The sequence below is a fragment of the Poromitra crassiceps genome, assembly GCF_964638095.1.
Source record: "Poromitra crassiceps genome assembly, chromosome: 9".
In the NCBI taxonomy this organism is placed as follows: domain Eukaryota; kingdom Metazoa; phylum Chordata; class Actinopteri; order Beryciformes; family Melamphaidae; genus Poromitra; species Poromitra crassiceps.
The window spans coordinates 15242147-15265073 of NC_139630.1; positions in this window are offsets into that span (position 1 = coordinate 15242147).

Here is a 22927-nt window from a genome sequence, read left to right on the forward strand (position 1 = left end):
TGTAGATTTTGTGCAGACACAGGTTGCTTCGGAATATGAACTCATGTGGGTCTTTAATGTATACTTGATTTTAATGTACATACACACACACTTAAGCACATTGTGTATATATGATCTTTTGCACTAGCAATATTGAGTCTTTTTTGTGTTGACTTGATCACTGTATGGCATGCAGGCACCAAGACAAATTCCTCTATGTAACTTGCATATTGTGGCAATAAAGTGATTCTGATTCTGATTCTGTTGAGCTAAATCACTGTGTGTTGTTAGCTAATGTTAGCTGTCAGCCGTCAAGCTAGCTACCGCACTGAGCTAACGTTACTTTCAGACTGCTTCCTTGCATATTTGTACACTGAGATCAGCGCTCCCAAGCGTACTTCCAGCGTTTAACTGTCAGAAAAAGAAGCTAGATAAACACACGGCCTAAGTGCGACTCGAGTCCAAGTCCCCATCTCTGAGCTCACAGTGGGAAGAGTTCAAGTTCCATATCTAGTGATATGTCATGTAGGTGAATTTGTAGACCGTCAACTAGTTTTCACTTTACTCGGGGAGTCCAGATGAAAATCTACAGATGTTTGGTGGTTATGCAAGTGGTCAACTTCACGTTTACATGATGTAGTTGAAATTCTGTGGTAAAAGCAACAGGTTTATGAATGTACTACATGGACAAGGCAGTACTCCACCCGTGGTTTGTTGAGTGAGTGGTTCAAGTTCAACTGATTTATTCAGAGAATATGTTCATGGACTGTTATTGCTCTATAGATAATCTATTAAAACATCTACAGACTTTTACCGCTAGCTTGGACCCAAAAGGGGGACGCAGACATGAGGTGAGTGGAGATGAAAACGTTTATTTGCAAAACGATGGTGGTCAAAGGGGATGTGAATGATAAGATGGATGGAAGCTGGAAGTCACGGGGAGTTTGTGATCCAGGCCGAGCAGGCAGACGGGCTGACAGACAAGTGGTGCAGCAGAGAGGAGAAGAATCTTCAACACAGAAGAAACGGGATTGATGTAGCCTACAGGCGCAGGAAACACTGGGTAAACTGTAAGGAGCAGCCAAAAGAGTGACTACCATTGGTGGTACCAGTGAAGCGGAACAGCTGATGAGGTTCAGCGGTGCCATTGAAGACAGACACAGCAAAAAAGTTGAATCCCCCCACTAATAAGCTGTTTGGTATATATAAACTTGAACATTAGTTGATCATTGGAATGTTCGACAAATATTAATTAAATGGTGAACTAATTGTTTCAGAATCACTTTTTTGTAACGCATTGGTTGAGTGCATAGCTCTTGTTCAACTAATTTCTTCTGAGGATCATTGATAATTAGAAGGTTCAACAAATATTAATAGTTTACAAATTGTTGAATATTCGTGAAACATCTGTAAAGCATAGCATAGCTTGAGTGCACAGTTCAAGTTCAACTAATTTATTATGAAATTGCAGATATGTTCATGAATTGTCACATATACTCTATAAATCATCTGCTAAACTTCTACAGACCAAGTTGAATTGATGACTGTCAACTAATAAGCTGTTGAAACATTACTAATACTCTGTAGACTATCTGTAGGCAGACTATGCAAGTAAAGTGTTAAGGACAGGACCTAGCTGCTATTCTGCCCTAACCCAGTTTCCTCCCACTATCAAATAGTAAATAGAAAAAGGGAGCTTCTTGATGCTTATAAAGAATTTAATTATTAAAGAAGTAATGTACAGGTATACTCAATAGTTAATACACAATACATCTTCATAGGACAAGGGCACAAGAGACGCAACGCGTTTCAACCTCTGGTCTTCGTCAGGCTGTAGGCAGAAAAAGTTGGTGGCCGCTCCTGTATAAAAGCAAATACGTGGCACAAGGTGCCTACAGCCTGACGAAGACCAGAGGTTGAAACGCGTTGCGTCTCTTGTGCCCTTGTCCTATGAAGATGTATTGTGTATTAACTATTGAATATACCTGTACATTACTTCTTTAATAATTAAATTCTTTATAAGCATCAAGAAGCTCCCTTTTTCTATTTACTATTTATATTGGCCTGCTGAGCTATCTTGCCACCACTTTTTGACTTTTCCTCCCACTATCAAAGACATGTATGTTAGGATTAAGACTCCTGTCAGTGCCCCTGACCAAGGCAATGGCAAAAGAACTGGAGTTGGTCCCCGGGCGCTGCACTGCGGCTGCCCACTGCTCCTAGTTCTAGGAAGGCTCCTAGAAGAGGATGGGTCAAATGCAGAGGATGAATTTCCCCATGGGGATAAATAAAGGATAACTTAGTTCAAATTAGAAGTCAGGAAAGAAGTGGCCATCCACCGGCGCAGTGCCATTACGCACTCCGGACAAACCCTCACTTCACACGCCATGGCGCACCACCCAGCGCTGGAACTCCCTCATGGGAAGATGGCCGACGTGAATTACTCCAATAGCAGAAGCCATCAGGCCCAGGAGTCGTTGGAATGTCTTGAAACTCGCGTTGCCACGATGAAAGAGGCCGAGACAACCTCTGAATGACTTTGCATGCTCTGCCGACAGGCGGGCTGTGAAACTGGTGGAATGCAGGGATAGGCCCATAAAGTCTATCTGCTGAATTGGGACGAGCTTGCTCTTCTCCTCGTTTGTCATAAAACCTAAGTCGGTTAGGTGCGTTACGCAGTGTTGGGCAGTGACACGTTACTTAGTAACGCATTATTATAATCTGATTACTTTTTCAGTAACTAAGTAATGTAAGGCGTTACAATTTCCAAACGAGTAATTATATTACAGTTACTAATCCAAATAACGCTGAGTTACTTCGTTTCCTAGTAAATAGAAAAAAGGGAGCTTCTTGATGCTTATAAAGAATTTAATTATTAAAGAAGTAATGTACAGGTATACTCAATAGTTAATACACAATACATCTTCATAGGACAAGGGCACAAGAGACGCAACGCGTTTCAACCTCTGGTCTTCGTCAGGCTGTAGGCAGAAAAAGTTGGTGGCCGCTCCTGTATAAAAGCAAATACGTGGCACAAGGTGAGCTGACGTGGCGTGCGGAAGTGTTACTGTGACGTATGGACTACGTCAGAAACAGAAATCTATACATAGAGAGCAATCAGGTATAGAAATAGTAGGTAACACTTTAGAATACAGCCCGCAAATAAGCATGTAGTTAGAGTATAACAACGGGGTTTAGGGCTGTAGTTATAGTCTAACTACGGGGTTTAAGGAGTGAATTATAAGATCTGTACTTATAGTCTAACTACGGGGTTTAAGGAGTGTAGTTATAGTATAACAACAGGGTTTAAGGAGTGTAGTTATGGTATAACAACGGGGTTTAAGGAGTGTAGTTATAGTCTAACAACAGGGTTTAAGGAGTGTAGTTAGAGTATAACAACGGGTTTAAGGAGTGTAGTTAGAGTATAACAATGGGGTTTAAGGAGTGTAGTTAGAGTATAACAATGGGGTTTAAGGAGTGAAAAAATACTTTAACCCTTGTACCCTCCTTATATTTTTTGCTGTTGCACTCCCTCATCCAGCAGCTGGATGTTGATAGTCAATAATATTCATAATAATTATTATAATTATTATTATGATTTTTTTTATTGATTCTTATCCATTGGTAACTTCATCCCTCATACCTCATATCAACATGTCATGCTTACTCAGAATTTTAACCCCTCAAATGCCAGTTTACTGTACTTACTGTACAATCAAATTTACAGTAGAAAAGACAAAATATGATTTTTTTGCATACCCATCAATGCCACCTGGATATCCCCCTGTGGGATTATTTTAGCCTGGGATTTCTCACATTTTTCGCGGAGGAATTATTTTCTTACCTTTTCATCTTTTGAGAATTGCAATCCTTATCATCCATCCATATTTTTTGCCTATCTGGCTGCTTGCCAGATATTGATCGATACACGACGAAACTGGCCGGCTCTATGACACGGAAGTCCACAGAAAGTATCTGGAAGGCGACCCGGATGTTGTTCATGAGCGATCTTTGCCATCCGGGTGACTGGCCTGTGGTGACCTGGTCGCAGAGCAGCAAGGGGGAGCGAAGAAAGGCAGACCTCCAGGAAAACATCCCCACCGAGGCGTCCAGCAACATTAGCCGAAAAAGAGCCTCGTTTCACGGCTTTGGATTTACTGTGCATCGGTGCTTTGAGCGCACCTCAAACGGGGAGCGATAGAAAGCTGCTACAACCACAAAACACGACGATGTTAGAGATCTATGGTCAAATTTCGACGGCGATTCCAGAAATGCTATCGGCGAGTCGCTACGACGAACGAGCGCGGAGATACGCACGTATTGTCAATGAAGGTGAGTTTCATAAAAAATCATGAAACTGCAAATTTTCGACTGCCAGCTAATTTTCACAAAAAACATAAGATAGCTTCATTGATCCATCAATCTTGGTCTAAAGGCTTCAAATCAGTAGTTTGCACTGGAAAATCCGGGTTCCCAGGTCATGTGACATGTTACCATGACAATCACTGTACTGTGTATTTAATGTTAAACTGCATGCAATTGGTTGCTGTGCCAACACTGATCAAATAGGGGGATGGGGCCAAACACAATATAAGCTACAAATTTGATGTATTGACTCTAGCTGAGAGGTGTAAGATCAGAAAAATAATTATTTTTGGGGAAAGTACGTGGGAGTCCAAAAAAAAATGTTGTTTTTTTGCTAAATTAACATTGAAATCAATGGGAAAAATATGCAATGGATTTTGAATGGTTGTAACTCCACCAAATGTTCAACAAACTCCAAGGTTAGATATTAAGGTCAAATTTAAAGGTGTTTGGTCCAGGATGCCCGCTGAAAAAAATAAAATAGATTAATTTTGTAAAAATTTCCTGGAGGTCTCAAAAAAGTGGTTTTAATGGTTTTAATAGGATCCAGCTGCTGGATGAGGGGGGTTAACGTGATTATAGCGCTTACTTTTTGCCAGGAACACTTTTTTAGCATGGCGGAAGGTTGAATTACCATGATAAATCAAAAAAACATGATTTGGAAAGTTTCAGCCCTGAACTCCCAAAACTTTTTTTTCCACAGAAAAAAAAAATCACAAAAACCACCTTACGATCCATCTGCTGGATGAGGGGGGTACAAGGTTAACTAGAGGGTAACAAGATCTGTACTTATAGTCTAACTACGGGGTCGCGGGCTGTATTATGAAGCAGGGGACAAATGTTTGTACTTATAGGCTAATTACGGGGTACCACACTGTACTTACAGGGTAACTACGGGGTTTAAGGAGTGTAGTTAGAGTATAACAACGGGGTTTAAGGAGTCTAGTTAGAGTATAACAACGGGGTTTAAGGAGTGTAGTTAGAGTATAACAACGGGGTTTAAGGAGTCTAGTTAGAGTATAACAACGGGGTTTAAGGAGTCTAGTTAGAGTATAACAACGGGGTTTAAGGAGTGTAGTTAGAGTATAACAACGGGGTTTAAGGAGTGTAGTTAGAGTATAACAACGGGGTTTAAGGAGTCTAGTTAGAGTATAACAACGGGGTTTAAGGAGTCTAGTTAGAGTATAACAACGGGGTTTAAGGAGTCTAGTTAGAGTATAACAACGGGGTTTAAGGAGTGAAAAAATACTTTAACTAGAGGGTAACAAGATCTGTACGGGGTCGCGGGCTGTATTATGAAGCAGGGGACAAATGTTTGTACTTATAGGCCAATTACGGGGTCCAACTTACAGGGTAACTACGGGGTTTAAGGAGTGTAGTTAGAGTATAACAACGGGGTTTAAGGAGTCTAGTTAGAGTATAACAACGGGGTTTAAGGAGTCTAGTTAGAGTATAACAACGGGGTTTAAGGAGTGTAGTTAGAGTATAACAACGGGGTTTAAGGAGTCTAGTTAGAGTATAACAACGGGGTTTAAGGAGTGAAAAAATACTTTAACTAGAGGGTAACAAGATCTGTACTTATAGTCTAACTATGGGGTCGCGGGCTGTATTATGAAGCAGGGGACAAATGTTTGTACTTATAGGCTAATTACGGGGTACCACACTGTACTTACAGGGTAACTACGGGGTTTAAGGAGTGTAGTTAGAGTATAACAACGGGGTTTAAGGAGTGTAGTTAGAGTATAACAACGGGGTTTAAGGAGTGTAGTTAGAGTATAACAACGGGGTTTAAGGAGTCTAGTTAGAGTATAACAACGGGGTTTAAGGAGTCTAGTTAGAGTATAACAATGGGGTTTAAGGAGTGTAGTTAGAGTATAACAACGGGGTTTAAGGAGTGTAGTATAACAACGGGGTTTAAGGAGTCTAGTTAGAGTATAACAACGGGGTTTAAGGAGTCTAGTTAGAGTATAACAACGGGGTTTAAGGAGTCTAGTTAGAGTATAACAACAGGGTTTAAGGAGTCTAGTTAGAGTATAACAACGGGGTTTAAGGAGTGTAGTTAGAGTATAACAACGGGGTTTAAGGAGTCTAGTTAGAGTATAACAACGGGGTTTAAGGAGTGTAGTTAGAGTATAACAACGGGGTTTAAGGAGTCTAGTTAGAGTATAACAACGGGGTTTAAGGAGTCTAGTTAGAGTCTAACTAGACTCTAGGAGTTTAAGGAGTACACTCCTTAAACCCCGTTGTTATACTCTAACTAGACTCCTTAAACCCCGTTGTTATACTCTAACTACACTCCTTAAACCCCGTTGTTATACTCTAACTAGACTCCTTAAACCCCGTTGTTATACTCTAACTAGACTCCTTAAACCCCGTTGTTATACTCTAACTAGACTCCTTAAACCCCGTTGTTATACTCTAACTACACTCCTTAAACCCCGTTGTTATACTCTAACTCCTTAAACCCCGTTGTTATACTCTAACTACACTCCTTAAACCCCGTTGTTATACTCTAACTACACTCCTTAAACCCCGTTGTTATACTCTAACAACGGGGTTTCTAACTACAAAAGTGGCGGCAAGATAGCTCAGCAGGCCAATATAAATAGTAAATAGAAAAAAGGGAGCTTCTTGATGCTTATAAAGAATTTAATTATTAAAGAAGTAATGTACAGGTATACTCAATAGTTAATACACAATACATCTTCATAGGACAAGGGCACAAGAGACGCAACGCGTTTCAACCTCTGGTCTTCGTCAGGCTGTAGGCAGAAAAAGTTGGTGGCCGCTCCTGTATAAAAGCAAATACGTGGCACAAGGTGAGCTGACGTGGCGTGCGGAAGTGTTACTGTGACGTATGGACTACGTCAGAAACAGAAATCTATACATAGAGAGCAATCAGGTATAGAAATAGTACAATAGGCTGTGTGAAATACAGCAAAAGCTATAGGGCAAATTGTATGGGTCTATGCACACATTATAGGCTATTAGAAAAATACATAGGCTATAAGTCATACACTGGGATGTGGATACATCAAGGTCAAATATCACATTATCCAGTTGGAACATATGAAACATGTGAACGGGGGAGGGGGGGGGGGGGGGAGAGTTACAGGCACAGATTATAGGAAACATGATAAATCAAAGTCTTCATTGAGGCCGTGGGGAGCGGCTGTGTGCAGCGCATGGATCCAGCGCGCCTCGCGTTGGAGGAGTGCTCTGTCTAAATCACCGCCTCTCGGGTGCTGCTTGACCAGGTCAATGGCCCAGTAACCTTGCGTCACCAGGCTCTTCTCGGCGAGAAAGAGCCTGGCTCCCGCCCACAATTGATTTTGTCACCCTACTGTAGTCTGGGCACCTTCCACCCCGCTTTTTGTCATGGGGCGTAAACCACGGAACCAGAATGAACACCGGAAGGCAGTGCGCCAAAAAACATCTGTGTTGCTGTTAGCTTGATGTCTCTTCCCTCGATTAATTGTCTGATGCAAAGCTTCTGTATTGGCTTAAAAGATGTGAGATTGTGAATCCGCAATGTTTCTAAAAGAACTTCGGTACGTCCATCTTTTGTTTTGTTGTTTGCCGTTCTGATACTTGGGTCAAATTGTCAAGTTAACGTGAAAGTTGACGAGCTAGAAACGCTGCCATCCGGTCTAGGGCGGGCTCTAGGCCGGAAGCAGTAGGGTGACAAAATCAATTGTGGGCGGGAGCCAGGCTCTTTCTCGCCGAGAAGAGCCTGGTGACGCGAGGTTACCCTACTGGTTCCGGCCTAGAGCCCGCCCTAGACCGGATGGCAGCGTTTCTAGCTCGTCAACTTTCACGTTAACTTGACAATTTGACCCAAGTATCAGAACGGCAAACAACAAAACAAAAGATGGACGTACCGAAGTTCTTTTAGAAACATTGCGGATTCACAATCACATCTTTTAAGCCAATACAGAAGCTTTGCATCAGACAATTAATCGAGGGAAGAGACATCAAGCTAACAGCAACACAGATGTTTTTTGGCGCACTGCCTTCCGGTGTTCATTCTGGTTCCGTGGTTTACGCCCCATGACAAAAAGCGGGGTGGAAGGTGCCCAGACTAATGGCCCAGAAGCGGAGATCAATGTCACTGTGAGACTTGTTCAAAAAATGTTCAACGAGTGGAGCTTTGGTGTCTCCACGGCGGATAGCACTTTTGTGTTCAGTGATCCGTGTGCGCAAAGGGCGAGTCGTCTTCCCAATGTATAGGGATACATACGATACATATACGTATTTGCTTTTATACAGGAGCGGCCACCAACTTTTTCTGCCTACAGCCTGACGAAGACCAGAGGTTGAAACGCGTTGCGTCTCTTGTGCCCTTGTCCTATGAAGATGTATTGTGTATTAACTATTGGGTATACCTGTACATTACCTCTTTAATAATTAAATTCTTTATAAGCATCAAGAAGCTCCCTTTTTTCTATTTACTATTTATATTGGCCTGCTGAGCTATCTTGCCGCCACTTTTTGACTTTTCCTAATCCTACAGTTTGGCAAACTGTTAGTGGACATGAATATTGATCCACACGTACCCGTTTGCGACAATGTATTGAGCTACAGCACAGAGGACATTGCTACCCTTTTGGCGACGGGTCCTTCACTGTTTCAGACCCAACCTGCCTCGCCTGTCTCCCAGGATTGGTTTCACATCCTGAGATTGGAAAAACGTGTAGCTCGCCTCCAGCTTCACTCGGGCACTCTTAGCGAATACTGCCGCTCCAAGCGCATTCCCCGCGGACTGCGTATTCAAAAAGCACCCACAGCATTCGTGGATAACAAGGACTTCACAAGCAGCTGGTGCGCTATTCTCAACAAATGCTCACTAGATCTAATGATCCTCCTCATCCAGACCTCCAACTCTGAGATCACACAACTAAAAGCAGAGCTGGACACCCACACCGCCGCAGTAAAGGACAAAACACCTCCTGAGGACTTCCAGTCCCAGACGACCTCCATCCAGGACACCATCAATAAACTGAGAGAAGACATCAAGGCGTACAAATATAAGAAATTTGTACGTGATCTCAACGACTACCAAAAGAACAACGTGTACCTGTGGCTGAATCCCAACACACGCACACCCAAGCGTGTCGCCTTCAGGAACTCATCACCGGATTACACATGTTCCAGTGGCGAAGACTCGGAGGGTCCTCGACCTTCCTCCTCCTCTTCATCCTCCTCAGCGCCTCATTTTTTAGACGAGGGCTACCACCAGCAGAGAGGACGCCCGAAACGAGGCTCGTACAAGAAACCCCCGCCCCAAACCTACGGGGGATACCAGAAACCCCAAACCAGGAGCCAACACCCGACTCTATACCAGTCGTAAATCTCTCCAGTAAGTCATTCCCACAATCTCACATTGACGTTCTGTCCAAAGGCTTATCGTTTGTCCCCACTGCTAGATACCAGTCTTTCAACACTAGGATTGACCTCCATAAATTCATTCGCAAACTGAGACTCAGTCTATATTTCAGACATAATACTACGAGCAGCGCCCCACCGACATTGCCCCCCCCCTCCTCCTTCATACCCCCTGGCAATATTGACTCTGCCATAGACACCTACAGCAAACTCGTCCACCAGGACATCACCAAATTAGAACAGAGCATCCCCTTCGTCAAACAGAATATCACTCACAGGGAAAGAACAGCTCTAAATGAATTACAACAGGACGACTCTATTGTCATTCGCCCCGCCGATAAGGGTGGAGCCGTAGTGCTTCAGGACTACACCGACTATGTAACAGAAGCCACCAGACAGCTCTCTGACATTAATACTTATGTCAGACTACATAGTGATCCCGGGACGCCTACCCGCAATGGCATTAAAACTATAATTGACACGGCCCTCCAATCTGGCCACATCACTAAACGTGACCACAGATTCTTACTCCGTAAACACCACAGGACTCCTATACTCTATCTACTACCCAAGATCCACAAGAACAAGACACCTTGCCCTGGGCGCCCTATTGTATCTGGTAAGTCCCTACTTGAACCTTTATCCCAATATGTTGACCATCACATCCAACCATTTGTCCGCACTTTACCAACCTACGTCCGTGACTCCTCTGATTTCTTACTGAAACTCGATCAGCTTAACCTAGACCTCTCTGACGTCATCCTAGCCACCATGGACATAGAATCCTTGTATACGAACATTCCACAACAGGCGGCTATTGACACGATCAGACAGACTCTACTCAACAGAACCACTGAACTCCCCCCCAATGACTTCATCACCAAACTGGCTGAAATAAGCCTTTGCAACAACTATTTCTTGTTTGGTGGCGAATACTACCTACAGACCTCTGGAGTGGCGATGGGCTGTGCCGCAGCCCCCTCTGTGGCTAATCTGTATGTGGGCACCTTTGAGAAGGATTTTGTCTTCAACCCCGCAATCAACCCGTTTATCGCCCACATCAGCCTATGGCTGCGCTACATAGATGACGTTTTCCTCATTTGGAAAGGCACAGCAGCATCCCTGCTTGAGTTCCATGGCCTCCTCAACAGTTGGAATATACACCTCCAGTTCACCATCGAGCACTCCCCGGTCTGTATCCATTTTTTGGATGTTTCTGTATATAAACACAACAATAAATTGAACTCCACTATCTATAGGAAACCCACAGACAGAAACACCCTCCTACATGCCTCCAGTTATCACCCCTCCCCCCTCAAAAATAACCTGCCAGCTGGACAATTTTTGCGCCTGCGCAGACTGTGCAGCGATAAGCGGGACTTCATATCCAAGTCCTCTGACATGCGATTGAGATTTCTGGAGAGGGGCTATGGTCGCCGCCCTGTCTCCCACGCTTACAAGCGCGCACTCCATGCTCACAGAGACATTTTACTGGAGCCCAGAATTACGGACACTTCCCCTCCCAGAATCACTGCGACCCTCCAATACTCCCCTCTGGCCAACAAAATCCGACGCTGCCTCCTGAAACACTGGAATATCCTTCAGATCCACAACACCTTCACACTACCCCCCAGGATTGCTTTCACACGCAATCCGAATATCAGAGACAAGCTGGTTAAGACCTCCCACACCCCCAGTATTACTACACAGCGCACCATTGACTCGCTGCCTCCACCCGTTGGACACTTCCCGTGCGCTCATTGTTCTTGCTGCGCACAATCACTCAAGCTCAAGACGTTCACCACCCCGGACAATCAGACCTATAAACTTAAACACCTCACCACCTGCGCTTCACATGGTGTAGTCTATGCCATCAGCTGCCCATGTCCCTCCCTATACATTGGGAAGACGACTCGCCCTTTGCGCACACGGATCACTGAACACAAAAGTGCTATCCGCCGTGGAGACACCAAAGCTCCACTCGTTGAACATTTTTTGAACAAGTCTCACAGTGACATTGATCTCCGCTTCTGGGCCATTGACCTGGTCAAGCAGCACCCGAGAGGCGGTGATTTAGACAGAGCACTCCTCCAACGCGAGGCGCGCTGGATCCATGCGCTGCACACAGCCGCTCCCCACGGCCTCAATGAAGACTTTGATTTATCATGTTTCCTATAATCTGTGCCTGTTCCAACTGGATAATGTGATATTTGACCTTGATGTATCCACATCCCAGTGTATGACTTATAGCCTATGTATTTTTCTAATAGCCTATAATGTGTGCATAGACCCATACAATTTGCCCTATAGCTTTTGCTGTATTTCACACAGCCTATTGTACTATTTCTATACCTGATTGCTCTCTATGTATAGATTTCTGTTTCTGACGTAGTCCATACATCACAGTAACACTTCCGCACGCCACGTCAGCTCACCTTGTGCCACGTATTTGCTTTTATACAGGAGCGGCCACCAACTTTTTCTGCCTACAGCCTGACGAAGACCAGAGGTTGAAACGCGTTGCGTCTCTTGTGCCCTTGTCCTATGAAGATGTATTGTGTATTAACTATTGAGTATACCTGTACATTACTTCTTTAATAATTAAATTCTTTATAAGCATCAAGAAGCTCCCTTTTTTCTATTTACTATTTATATTGGCCTGCTGAGCTATCTTGCCGCCACTTTTTGACTTTTCCTTACTTCGTTTCCTGCCAGAATACGGTTTTTTGGCTTTATTTATGCAGAAAAACAAAACAAAAAACTTTGCTTACACACACACACACACACACATAAAGAAATAAAGAAAAAACATTGCATGGATGCAACTGGGACGTATCCTCAGTGATGTACCCTGGGGTCATAGGATGTTTTGGGTCTCGCAACATCATACACCCTCGCCCAGGTGACCCAGCCGGGGCTGGCCAAGCCCCAACTTACGTCCCAGTAGCTACCCACGGTCAGCCCTCTAGGAAGGGTCGAAGGTGGTCACGTGGTCAGGGCCACTCAATCCGCTGCTCCGGAGCTACTCTGCCGGGACCGGGGGAGGGGTAGGGCTCTGGTACGTAGAGGGACCGGGCTCTGTGGGTTACACACACACATATATATACAGTATATATATTTATATATATATATACACACACACACACACACGGAATAACGGAGGAGTAATCAGTAACTAATTACATTTCCCGAGTAACTTGCCTAACACTGGTGTTACGACCAGGCACGTGCACACATAGACATGAAAGGGGGCTTGAGCCCCTGCCTTTTTTTCAGTCTGTTAAAAGTGCCCTTTTTTTTTTATTATAATACATTTTTCATTTTCATTCCAACAACACATGAACAAAACAAACAGCTCAGACACATGAAAAAATAAAATAAAAAGTGCCCTTTCCTGACCATGAATGCATTTCTAATGATGCTTTGTATGGAAATTGCCCTTTCCATGCCATCACTGAAGGCAGCATTCAAAGAGAAATGCCTTTTCCGAGCTCTCTTGGCCTTGAATGCACCATTTGTAATAGGCCTCTGCATAGAGCAGTGTTTTTCTAAACTGCCCCTGAAGGCACCAACCCAAAAACGCACGTGGCCCGTCCCCACCCACTCCAGCAGTGCGCACTCCACTCAGCCAGAGCAACCACATGCAGATGGACAGCAGCAGCACAGGCGCACACAGTCTGACAGATATATCAGTCAGTCAACGTGAATCAGGTATATGTATGTTCGTCAAAGTCTCATCCTAAAATGAGATATTCCTCTAAATCTGGTTAAAATTGGAATATTTAAAATGAGTTATACCCCTAAAATGGCCTTCAAATTGCCTCAAATTTGGGATTTGGAGTGATTTATTCAAACACAATACTAAAAACAGCTAAGTTGCAAAAAACAATGAAATGCACCTTTAAAATGTCCAAACTAGTAAGGGGTAATTGTAAAAGCAAGGAGCACTGGAAGTGAAGTGTAGTGTGAGTAAAATACGAGAAAGCTTAAGAATAAAAGTACCTACCACACCAAGCATGTACAATACACACACACAATTAAAGTGCTTGGTGCAAAGGGTGCTTAAACAAGGCACACTGCAAAGGCACACTCACACGCATGCAATATAGAAGGAAGAGGCAGGTAGGGAGGGCCCGTAGCTCACACCAGTCTAATCCCCACCCACTCCAGTGGCCAGGCCTATGCGGGGCACAAAGAGGGAAATATTAGTTCTGGATAGTTAAACAACAATTCAATCTTTTACTAAAGGAAGGTACACTTATACAGCAGTAGAAGGGCAGAACAGCAGCTTATGTTCTGTACAAAACAAAAGGCACAATTAGCCACAGACAAACAGAATAATTTGATATGCTTTTAGCCAATTGCTACACTTACCAAAGCAGTTAGTATAGAGATATGGACAGCTCCTTATACTCAGACCCAGGACCATACACAGTAGGCTATTAGCCTGCCCAGCCTACAGGACCAATGGCTTGAGGAAGCAAGAAAACAGCACATTGGTCAATGTGGGTATGGAAGGGTCCGCCCGGTGAAGGAGTGTTTCAAACCCGGCTACGTTCGCCTCGCTAGCTCCCGTTAGCTGTGGCTATACGAGGGTAGGCCAGGCCGAAACAATATCCCCACTGTCCCTGTGGGGATATGACCAGCGGAATAGTACACCCTAGTCCTTGTACCACCAGCTGTGTGTGTCCGTACGGCGACACCCTGCTATCTTGTGGACACTGAACTTTCATCAATTATGTACTGTATGTTTTCTTTTCTTAAAATAAATAAATAAATGGTAACACTTTATAATAACGTTCAGTATAGTAAATCATTTATAAGCCATTTATTAATGATGAACTAATCATTTACAAAACATTTGTAAATGATTAACGTTCAGTAGTAAATCATTTATAAGCCATTTATTAATGATGAACTAATGATGAACTAATCATTTACAAAACATCTGTAAATGATTAATAAGTGCTATGTAAACATATTAAAAACGTGTGGTAAGTCATCTATAAACTTTCAGTAAATCATGAAAATAAAAGGTTAGTAAATTGTTAATTAATCAATATTCTATCCAAAGTTTTTATATTCCAACCATTATCTCTATAAACATTTATTAATCATGAACAAATGATGAGCAAATCATTAGTAAATTATTTAAAAGTAATTAGTTGATACGTTATAAATCACTTCTAAGTCGGTTTTTATATTGCATCTTCTGTTTATCAGTATCTCGCCACTTACACATTTGTTAATCATGAACAAATGATGAACAAATCATTAGTAAATGATCTGCATATAATTTGTGGATGTCTCATTAATTACTTGTAAGGTAGCCTGTTAAAAGCCTCAAAACAATGATACTGTACCGGTTATGACCTGTTAATGAAGCTTCTCCCATGCGGGTGAACAGGGACTGACTCCATGTATCCCCAGGCCGACCGAAGCAGTCAGCACTTAGAAGCATGCAGCACAAACTACAAAGTGTTGCTCAACTGCAATAAATGATGTGTAAATAATTTACAACTCACTTATAACGCTTCCTCAACAGTTACAAATGATTTGTACATGTATACAAATCATTTATAAAGCTTTCTGTATCCCCTAATCTAAAGTGTAAACAATTCATCACTCATAAATGTGTTACATATCATCTGTAGATCTTCCTCAACAGTTACAAATGATTTGTACATGTATACAAATCATTTATAAAGCTTTCTGTATCCCCTAATCTAAAGTGTAAACAATTCATCACTCATAAATGTGTTACATATAATCTGTAGATCTTCCTCAACAGTTACAAATGATTTGTACATATATACAAATCATTTATAAAGCTTTCTGTATCCCCTAATCTAAAGTGTAAACAATTCATCACTCATAAATGTGTTACATATCATCTGTAGATCTTCCTCACCTGTTACAAATGATTAATGGACCCCAGGCCCCAGCAGAATACATCTATATGGTGCAGCTTTTACTAAATGTTTTTTTTTATTGGATCATTAAAATACAGCATTCCAATTACAAAAAGGGGTAATATACCAAAAAATCAAGGTCTGGGGGGAAAAAGAAATACTTTTTTCAATCGAAAATGTGTGGAACCATGATTTACAAATTGAAAACACAATAATTACAACAATAAAACAGTGTCAGTGGCCCCTATCGTTGCATCGGCGCAGTTTCTAGGCCGAGCGGCAGGCGCAGATCAAAGCAGTGGGCGTGGAAAGGCGCACTTGATATCGTCGTGCTGGCGCTAGATGCAGCCCAAAGCATTACAACCACGCCTTTTAGGCGTAAAATTATGCACCGTCATGCTCATTGGATAAGTGCAATAAACGAATCGCACGCTTGCCTTTTTAGCTCCAATTCCAGTGATCCCGCAAAACCAGACGAAAGCCAAACGCTCTGCCCCCCCCCCCCCCCCCCCCCTTCATCCAGCCTGTCTGTCTGCATTATAGGCTATTATTCCATATTATTATGCTTCTCAAACCAATCTAACTGCAGTTTCAATACTGCAAGCATGTAAATACGCTACACTATAGCAAGATCAAAGTGAAAATAATGTTCTATGCATCAGCTAGAAAAATATAGCCTATTAGATTGGTGAAAGTTTGTCCAGAAAGATATCATTTTATCTCGCCTGCTGCAGGAAGGATGATGCACATAAATATACCCTACATTATGTCAAGTCATTGCATAAATGTGTTTTTATTGTAAAACTAAATGTGAAATAGGGCCAAGTTATTGGACGGACATCACAGTATAGCAGATGCCATTAGAAGCGCGTTCCGAAGCGCGTTCCGCTGTTACTTCTCTAAATCACGTTAACTCGACAAGGGGTATATATATGCCCAGGAGGACATATATGTTTCACATAGGGTGGTGTTTTCATTTCGAGGTTTTATTTGGTCCAATATTGAAATGTTGACAATGGCAGGCTGTGTTACCATTACACATTAATTTAGAACTACCTTTTATATCTATTTTGGCTCATTTGGTGGCTATTTAGTAGCGAAATGAAGAAACACAATGCATGCTGGGAACTCAGAGAGAGAGAGAGAGAAGGGTGACAGAGAAGAAGCAGTGAAGGCAAAGAATAGGCCTGCTTTTGAAAAGCGCAAAGCGCTAAATGTAGGCCAGCTCCCAAGATATGACTAGGCTGGTATTTAGCGCCGACACGCCCACTTTGGGACTGCGCCACGCCCATTCGGCCTAAAGCGCATTTGGCAGCCTAAAGCCTATTGCTATCTTGCCGAAACAGGCGCAAGGCACGTTTTTTTGCGGTTAAGGCCCGTAATAGCGCCGATGGCCTGTGGGAGAATAGAGCCCATTGTGTCTAAACCTTAGGAGAAAGCCTACATATTCTCCATATAGCTTTGTTGTCAAAGTATAGGACACCATACTGTACGGATATATTTACAGATGATGACTTATAAACTAGAAGTGCACAAATGGAAAATAAGCAAAGAAAAAGGTGTTCATTTAGTATCTCAGCAACATGTACAATACAATACATATTGTATCGATGAAACTGGTTGTTGAAATCATCCAAAGTCCACTCCACAGGCAGGCAGATCTTGAGACGGACGTCCCTGTGTTTGTTTCCCCTGCCACCACAGCCAGCGGTTCGTCTGCCTGATAAAGAAAATTATGTTACAATGGTCATGGCAGATGGAGGAGACTACCGTCTCACTGTAGCAAGGCACACAAGCAAGCATTTATTTCTGAAACAAAATATTTTCGCGGCCATAAGATTGAGCGAAAAAAGGTGCGTTTGTGTAAACTATTCAGATTTCTCTGAATGGCGAGGGACGCTAACTGCTGCTTTCTGCCATTTTAGCGAGTCCCATTCTAATAACTTGCTCGCAATAAATAACTAATTGGCTTTGCTCTAGACATGTTTGCAAAAACTGCTGTAATACTAGCTTGGTTAGACTGGTGTTTAGCTACTCCTCCTGATGGCTAGCTCGGCTAACGCTAACCTAGCTACGCTAGCCGTGGCCAGCTATCGATCTAAGTTAGCCATTAGGACACATTTTTATTAGCAAACACCATAATCATACTAAAGTTACCATGCGGGTGTTAGCAACCCCCGTCAGAGTCAAGGAGGCAGGAGACTTACTTTGGTACAGACTTAATAATTCACAGCTTCCCAGCAACTCTCAGCATGGACGTCAGTCATGAGCGAAAGCAACAACAACACAGTTCCGGCTGGAAACATGCATGCACTTCAGTTCCTAGTCAGACATCAACATCACTCTAAAAACCAGAATCGCCACAGTATCGTCTCTGATTTAATTTCAGTAGGTGGCTGGAAAGTGGCACGGTTGATATTGTATTACTTACATTGCTGCTGTGTTTACAGTTTGCAGACCGCTGCCATGTTGGATCTGCGCTGCAGACGCAGCTTGCGTGTGCGCGTTCCCGTGAACGATGTAGGGAGGGGAGGGGGGACTCCTCCAAACGGAACATCACTGAATGCAGCTTCAATGAGACATCCACAACTTATATGCAGATCATTTACTAATGATTTGTTCATCATGTGTTCATGATTAATAAATGTTTATAGAGATAATGGTTGGAATATAAAAACGTCATAGTATATTGATTAATTATGAACAATTTACAATTTACGTTTTATTTATGATAATTTCATGATTTACTGAAAGTTTATAGATGACTTACAACACGTTTTTAATATGTTTACATAGCACTTATTAATCATCTACAAATGTTTTGTAAATGATTAGTTCATCATTAGTTCATCATTAATTAATAGCTTATAAATGATTTACTACTGAACGTTATTATAAAGTGTTACCAAATAAATAAGTAAATTTAATTTATAAATCTGAACCCATGATTTCAAAGTACTGTATTTGTTACGTAAGTAAGTAGATTGAATATAAGTAAATAGGTAGAATACTGTACATTTATGATATTATTATTATATTACTATAAAAAATGGTGGAGGCGTAGCTCTGCTGCTGCGCCCTGATGTTGCAACGTACATGGGTCTGGTCTTTGCACACGCTATAGCCCATGGTGGATATTAGCTTTGATCAGCAGCTATAGCTCACTCTGTCAGCCGCCCACGGCAGCCACAGTTTTTCACACCTATAGAGAGGCAAAGGGACCGCTTACTTCCTGCTTCAGCACTGTACCAGAGATTTTCCTCCGCCATTCATTTTCCCATACACATTTCGTAAAATGCTTATAAAAATAGTTTTACTGGTTCAAACGAAATGGTACAGATATATTTAGAAACAGTAGAGATCGCATAACATTTCACTGCGACCAAAACGTAAAAAAATGCGGGTTTAAAGAAAATATTTTTTCGTTTTTATAAGTTTTGGTCTGAGTGAAATGTTCTATGGTCTCACCCGATTATAGCGTTAACTGAACCGTTTGGTTCGACGAAGTACAACTATTTTATATGCATTTTACGAAATGTCTATGGGAAAATAAATGGCGGATGAAAATCTCTGGTACAATGCTGAAGCAGGAAGTGACGTTCCACTTTGCCTCTCTATTGGACGGGTCCCAGCTATTGCTAATTCACACTTGCTTCTTCTCTCGCAGATATACAGAGACCACTTCCCGTCTTTTAGTTAGACAGAGAAACTCTCTCAGAGGGTTTGTTGTCTGGTGGACTTCGCTTCAATAAAAACTCAGAAAAATAAAGCCAAGACTGCACCGATCTTTGATTTTGATCTCTCCTCTTCTCTGAGCCTGCGACCAAAAGGTAAGCCTGCTAACAGGGGAGATCATTTCAGGGGCAATACTCTCACAAGGGTGGCCTGTACTTTAAACTAGCTTGGCTAAAATAAAGTCTATACGAGGATAGGTCAAAAATCTAGCAAAGTAAAATTACTAACGCTTTCTCTGAGAATATGCCTTTTCCAGATTATAGGCCTATGGGAGCTAAGGTTGGGTTAATGACCTGAAGGGGAAGGGACCCCCAACACCAAAAGGGTGTTAGGGACGAGTGAGGGTGATACGGGGTTTGTAAGTGGGGTCGAGGCAGAGCATCTCCACCTGTGACTTTCAGGACACCCAGGGGGAAGAAATCTAGCACTTCAATAAACACTGAAATATAAAAGACCAGAATGAATAACTTTATGTTGAAGTAAGGCTCAGTAACTTTCACCAAGGCCTTTAAAAGACCTTTGATCCCTGCACTGCATACGGCTCAATGCATATTACTCACTATGACTATTAAAATGATCTTGAATCTTAAAATTGTAGCTACATGGAACACATTGAGTGATACATTTTTTATGTCAAAGTATTTCATAAAACATTTTTAATAAACATTTATAGACATAAGAAACTATTTTAGTATAGCACTAGTATAACATTTGTATGTGTGCAGGTCACATGACAATATTAACACATTTACATTAATCTATTTATGCCTCTGTGGTATGCGTGCTACCAGGTGAGCCAGGTGAGCCAGATAATGTAGATTATTAATTAGGATATCAATATAGGATAGTAAAATGATGTGGTCATGCTTCCCTGCTAGCATTACTTACGTCAGCTTGCATTTTGAGCTCACCTATTGGTGCTGTTACAATCCCCTGTCCACAGATTTGGTCAATGTCAAAAGTGGGTTTTGCTGTGTCGAAAGCACAAGTGCAGTTACATCCTTTTGGCAGTAAGCAAAACCGCCACTTTTAGCGTGTCATTTAGCCATTGAAAAGATCTCACTGAGAGCTTTCAATATTAATACTCATTCGCCCAAAATTGCTCCTAGCCCTCGATATGCACATGTACATTAGAAGTCTCAGCTGTCCTGCTCAAATCCTCTTTCGGTATGAAGAATAATACGCACCTCTCCTCCATTCATTCTAGCTAATTGGTCATGTTTGTAAATACAAAACTGACAGAAAAATGCCTTTTCTTTTAACTTCCCTTTTCGTCTCACTTCTACACGGCTACTCTTTTTTTAGGGTAGAGTTGGACAGTTTGTCTGAAAGGGGCGCCTGGCTCAGCTGAGACTGAACAGAGATATGGAAGCTGTGATTGGACTGGTGATGGTGCTACTTGGAGTCTCTCATGGTGAGTGAGCCTTTTCACTATTTGTCACGTAAATATATTGATGATTGTGTGAATCGGCTGTTTTGTGTTGAACCAGTAATCCATCCTGTTGAATCAATATAAATGTGATCAGGGGTCTCATCTATAAAACCTTGCATATTAGAATCCCTAGGCCTACTAAAACGATGACTAACCTGTCCAGTGACTATCTATTCGATCCAACCCGTGTTTCACCACCCAGTATCGTCTTGTAAAGGTACACACAGACGTAGTGATGTAAAAAACAAAACAACAAAACGGTTAAAAAGTAAACAAGACAACTTACACAAATAATCTATGCCAACCCTGACCCATCTTTAAGTCCAGCGTGAAATCCAATTATGCCAAAGATGAAATCCAATTATGCCAAAGACCTCTACTTATCTTTAACAAGTCTCTAGCCATCTTGTTTTATTTATTTTATTTTTTTAAATTTGAGTGTTTCGTCCTGTTTGTGCTGTAATATGTGTAAATGTGCTGCCATGTGTCTGTTCATGCTTGTCGACGTTGTATACAATTGTGATGATCGCCTTACAGTTTGTAAATGCAAAGACGAAATAAATTGTAAAAAAAATATATAAAAAATTAAATAAAAATCTTTAAGTCCAGTGGTTTAGTGGCAAAGACAAGTCACTGAGAAGTGCGCACAGACGCACCTTAAACATCCCACACAAATTATATTCCAAAGCCGAAATACATCTATTGTGCTTGTTGTGATTATGTAGCTAAATAAAAATGCCTGTCCAACTGAAGTGCGCGCTTTCCCTCTGTTGTGACATGCGGAGATAAAGGTTATTTGCAGTGAATGCATTTGGAAAAGATATGTAGGCCTCTAACCTATGGGCCTATTCATTGTAAAAAAGATGGGTAACCCTTTATTTTACAGGTACCCTAGTTACATATGAACTATTTGTAATTACACATGAACACCAAATGTAATTACATAGTAATTACCAATAGTTATAAATGATGTTCATATGTAGTTACATTCTAACAAACCTGTAAAATGGAGTGAGTCTGTTCAACTGTAGTTCATATGTAGTTATATTGTAACAGACCTGTAAAATGGAGTGTGTCTATTTAACTGAAGTTCATATGTAGTTACATGGTACCGGACCTGTAAAGTGGAGTGAGTCTATTCAACTGTAGTTCATATGTAGTTACATGGTACCGGACCTGTAAAGTGGAGTGAGTCTATTCAACTGTAGTTCATATGTAGTTACCATTGTTGGGGGTAACTCATTACAAAAGTAACATATTACATGTAACATTACTTTTAGCAGTAACTCAGTAATAGAACTTATTACTTATAGGATTTCAGTAATATTATACCAGTTACTTTGTCAAGTAACTCAAGTTACAAATTGAGTTACATTTGATTAAATTAAAGCACATAATAAAAAAGATACAATCATTTTAATCAAACTGTTTTTATGCAAATAACCACTATAGATGAATAAAGGAAAATAATAACATTTAGAATTTTGGATTGTTTACAGTGACTTCAAGATGGTTGAAATAATTTTTCGGGATGGTTCCGGGGCAGCAATGTCATTCTGCTGCTGTTGTTGTTTTGGTAAAAGTAATGCAAAAGTAGTGTAATAAGTAACCAGTTACTCTACACATAAAGTAATATTGTAAAGTAACTTATTACTTTCAAATGAAAGTAACTAGTAATATGTAAAGTAACTTGCCCAACACTGGTAGTTACATGGTACCGGACCTGTAAAGTGGAGTGAGTCTATTCAACTGTAGTTCATATGTAGTTACATGGTACCGGACCTGTAAAGTGTAGTGACTCTATTCAACTGTAGTTCATATGTAGTTACATGGTACCAGACCAGTAAAGAAGCTCTGGCCTGGGACAGAGATTGCTAAAACCCAGTGGTGGATTGGAACCACTGAACTTCAGATTGCAAAGCACACAGCTTTAACCACTCAGCCACGAGGGCTTTCCAACTTTCTCAGTGGAGTTTGAGAGGATAACTGTATGTCAGTCAGATGTAGTCACTTTGTAGCTTTGTTATTATAAACAGAGACTTGGGGAAAAATGTTGATACTTAGTTGTAGCTTGAAAGACAGGTAATTGAATGTTTCTAGGGCACAGTGCATACAATTT